The sequence below is a fragment of the Trachurus trachurus genome (assembly GCF_905171665.1).
Source record: "Trachurus trachurus genome assembly, chromosome: 9".
In the NCBI taxonomy this organism is placed as follows: domain Eukaryota; kingdom Metazoa; phylum Chordata; class Actinopteri; order Carangiformes; family Carangidae; genus Trachurus; species Trachurus trachurus.
The window spans coordinates 1,424,010-1,428,992 of record NC_139895.1 but is presented as its reverse complement, the minus strand read 5'-3'; positions in this window follow the sequence as shown (position 1 = coordinate 1,428,992).

Sequence of the window (4,983 nt, the reverse complement as noted above, 5' to 3'; positions counted from 1 at the left end):
ATCGCCTTGTTACTTTCCTTGATTTTAAACTTTGGCGGCTCTGCCTCTCGTCTTTTTGCTACTCAGTGAGCATTCTGCAGTGACTTCTGAGTACTGTGACATCATATGCATACTAGGGGTGGTGAAAAAAATCGATAATCGATTAATCGCGATTATTAAATGACTGATTATGAATCGATTATTAATTTTCCAAAAATCGATTATTTATATTTTTCAAATTGTAATACAAAGGAGAGTCCTCCTGTTACTGGATGTCATACAGGATTTAACCACAAGGTGGAGCGGTCTGTCTGTCATAACAAGAGGCTGTAACTGAACCAGCGAGCAAGTGTGTAGGTGCTTAACAAGGTGCTAACAAGGTGCTAACGGTGCCGGAGCGAGACAAAGATTGATACAATTGAGTGGCGACAGCTTTTGATGTCGCCGCCAGCGCGGTCACGTGGTTCATGTTCCAAACTAGGCTGCCGCTGTCATGTTCTTCTATGGGACAGACAGTAGTGAGCTTGCTTTTGAAGCATAAAGTCCGCTAGCTTAATGCTAACGTTTTATAATGTAAAACACCATAGACGGGCTAACAGAAATTAGCATTGCTACAACCATAGCAGTAAAGCTGCTAAAAGCTGTTTTAATTCTGGCTTTAGCGCTGCTAACACGTCACAACATGTGGACCAGCTGGTCTTCCTCCATATCTGGTTGTTCCAGAGCAATGAATATTTGATCACTGAAGTTGAAGTTACACAGCGTGCTCTGTTTTTATAACTGTGGACAGTAGGCTAAAGTAAAATGTGTGCAAGCTGGTTGTTCCAGAGCAATATTATTTGATCACTAGTTACGTGTGTTGTAGCCGTTTTTATAATGTGTACATTATCTAAAGCAGGGGTCTCAAACTCCCGGCCCGGGGGCCACATCCGGCCCGCGGCCCCCCTACATCCGGCCCGCGTCTTGACGTAAAAAGTAAGGCTGTCAAAGTTAACGTGTTAATGCAAAATGCTTTTTAACGGCACTACGTCTACGTCTTATAATGTTACAGAGAACCTGCATATATTTTTTCTCCTCATGTTCCTACACTAGAGAACTTGTTCTTCTTGTCACCAAACGAGGCTGCTCTCTCTCTCTGACAGCTGATTTTTAAATACCATGAAAATGGTATTTGGAAAGCATGGAAAGCATAAGAAATGTCCAGATGGATGTTTCTTATGCTTTCCATTCATCTTGCTGGTATTTCAAGCAAAAAAGAAAAATATGTGATTAACTCAGGAAATTTTGAGATTAATCGCGATTAAAAAATGTAATTGTTTGACAGCCCTAATTATCATACAATATTTGAAAATAAACCCCGTTTTCAGAATTTTTTTTTTTTTTTTTTTTATACTTGTCTCGAACACTGAAGTGGCCCCCCACTGAGATGACAGTGCCAGCAGTGGCCCCCAGCTCATTTGAGTTTGAGACCCCTGATCTAAACAGTAAAATATGTGTTGCATCTGTCTTTCAAAAAAATAGACTTACTAATTTAAATCTCATTTGTGACACGTCCAAAAATACAAAGGGTCCATGATCAGTTAAAGTAACTTATTGTAACAAAAAATCCAAGAATAAAAAAATGAGCCAACAAGCAATCAAGGCACAAAGAGAAAATGAATCTGTGGTTTTCAATAAATAATAATGGGCTAATAATAATTCAGCAACTGACTGATAATAATCATAACAATAATCATTAATAATCGAAAATCGAATCGATAATCGTTAATAATCGAAAATCGGTCTGTAATCGAATCGAGACTTCAATAATCGTAATCGAATCGAATCGGGAAATTGGGCCAATTAACCACCCCTAATGCATACCCTCTATACCCGCGCGCATGTCCATAATCCAGAATAACGTCAATGAATAATACAGTACCACCAATTGATCTTTTTTTTTTTTTTTAAATGTTTAATTTATTTTTTGCCAGACTTCACCACGGGCCCTAATGCAACGGCATTACTTGAATTAACTCATTGAGTGCCGCTCTCCTTTCCAAATTTTAGTCAAGTGTACCGGCAATTTAGACAATTTTTGACGATTTTTGTAGAGCAGGGCTTGACGCTTAGCATTTTCCCAGGTAGCACGTGTGCTACTAAATTGAAAAATCTAGTAGCACACAAATAATTTTAGTAGCACACAAATAATTTTAAATAATAACGTGATATGAGGTCAATGAGGAGGCATTTATAAGCAAAACAGTTCAATTCATAGCTTTTTAACAGGGATGCCAACGGGTCAGGACCAAAAAAGATCTTAGAGCGGTGACACTCACCATTAACATAATACATGTGCATTTAAATACATTATAATATCATGGAAAAGTCCATTTCCAGTAGTTCAAATCAAACAGCCCCAACCAAGTATTGAGTGCATATAGATGGACAACATTTCTATATTAAAATGCTTTAAAGAAAAGAGAAAAAAAGGTCCTTTGTAGTATTTACATTTTTGGGAATACTGAATTTCAGGTCTTCATATAGGCTACAGTATATAATGTGTTAGTTAGTTTCACTTTTTGAATTGAATTAGTGACATAGGCCTTAATAAACTCTTCCATGATATTCTAATGCACCTGTACATTGGAAATGAGTGATAGCCTGCAGTATACTGCATACATCTTGACAGCTCTACCTTACTTTACTTTTTTTGTATAATCCCAACAGACATGTCCAGTGATGTTCAGCCTTGTGTGTTTACATTTGTCTGACCCGATTATTCAAGTCAGTGGTCCTGAAATGTGTGTTTCTCTTCTACACATTCTACACCGCGGACGCGACGTCTTTTCACATACAGTACGGGCTTCCGTTCAAACGGGGCCGAGCTCCGTGGGAAACAGCTGCCTGGCACAGCAACGTAGAGAACCACGGCGCACAGCTCCACGGACATGCACGGAATAAAAAAACAACAACATCGCCGTCACACCAAGTGCTCGCGGCTACGACGCTGCTTTGGGTTGTTGAGCATATGAACGAGTTCGCTTTGCACTACCAGGGTGTCCGCGGGGTTTTAAAAAGTATTAAAAAGTGATAAATCAAAAAAGCAAAATTTAATGGCCTTAAAAAGTGATAAATTTGGTCCAAAGGTATTAATTTTAAAGAATAGGTATTATTTTTTTTTCTTTTGGACAATGACTGGTTTTATTTTGATGAAATAGGCGTAATAAAATAAATAAAGCATTACTTGCTTGCGCCGCTACTTCAAAAAAAAAAGGAATGATATTTGCACATTGCACTAGTTACTGTAACTAATGCCCTGTTGTGCAACCGAGTCTCCTGGGTAATGGTAATGATGTAAGTAAGTGTTGGATGATAAAATCTATGTACATGTCATAAAATCTTTCTGATTGATACTTGGTGCAACTCGATGTTGTGGTGGTATTAAAAAAAATCTGAAGGTAGTGAAAAAAGGTATTAAATGGTAGTAAATTGACTCAAAGATTTGTGTATATACCCTGACTACGTGTACGGACGCACTGCCTGCGGAGGCGGAGCGGGGCCTTCGCGGGCACTTGGCGGGTCACACAGGGAGCGCCAGATGTGCGACCGGGCAGGCCGGTTAACATGCGCCGATCTGAAACTGCCTCAGCTCAGGGCGCTGCGCTTCGGTTTGGTTCCGCGTGCGTCTCTTTTTTTCAGCTCAGGCAGCATTCAAGTACACAACCGGCCACAACCTCCAAACGTTCGCAACACATCATAAAACATTTATTGAACGGTAAAATTCGGTAGTCGCACACGTGCTACTAATTGCATTTCACAATTCGCACTGATCTGTTTTTTACTCGCATTTGCGACAAGGGGCTCGCAGTGTCGAGCCCTGTTGTAGAGCCACAGTGTATTCTATATTATTGCCACCAACACATACTATGGCTCATTTGAAAGGTGAAACTTTCTGCTTCAAATGGCCACAAACCATTTGTTTCTACGTGCCTCTGTTCCTGAGAAGGGTTAGGCTCAACTCAAGCTAAACATGGCTTTTTTTCTAGAAAAGGAGATACAGCGTCTTTTATGAAATGTGTTCTGTTTGTGCCTGTCGCTCTTCTGACACTTACATTTCTGGATCAAAGGGCTCGTATAAGATAAATATATACAACAATTGTTGTTCTATTCACAAAACCACCATCGGGGGCGGGGGGGGCGCCACTAAACAACAATAACACAGACGCACCGTGCCGTGTCACAGCCTCTCGCCGCGGAACGTGAGGGTCTGTCGGCCATAGCAGGTTGGGAACACCGGCCCCACCGGTGGTTGCGGTCCTTCTGTGGTACGGGTCGGTGATGCTGGTCTGCTTTGACTGAGGGATCATCACATTTTACCGCGGGAGGACTTTGGGGAGGACACGGTGTTGCTCCAGATGAAGACCGGGCGGGGCTGTCGGCTGAGTAGGGTTGGGCACCGAAAAACGGTTCCAAATAGGAACCGGTTCCTAACGTCCGGTTCCGGAATCGTTAAGAAGCCGTTTGCATTTCGATCCTTTTTATCGGTTCCTAAATGTCCGCACTAGTTTGTTTGTTTTACTCCGCTCGCACTAGTTTGAAGTAATTTGACCCGCCCCGCACCACCGCATCTATTTTCACAACCATCCCCGCCGCTATTAAACGTCAGACAGCGGCTTTTTACTTTGAAAGGGCAGACAGAGGCGCTGTGTTGCCGGTAGCTTGTCAGTGTGGAGCTCGTGAGGAGTGGGAGAGTCACAGTGCAGCGAGTGCAGCCGCCACGGCCGCCGCCTCCTCTCCCTCTCCCCGCTCTGCTCTCTCCTCTCAGTGAAACCAACCCCGCTCTGCTGATGCGCCCAGCCGCCGTCTCACCGGTTCCTTCACACCTCCGCCGGCTTTCCCGTCAACATCAGCGCACCCTTGATAACACACTCTGGACTTCATCATCAGTGTTTTTAATGACCCGCCCCACCGCGCCCCGCACCGCAAATAAAGTAAACATTTCTTGACCCGCACCGCGCGTCA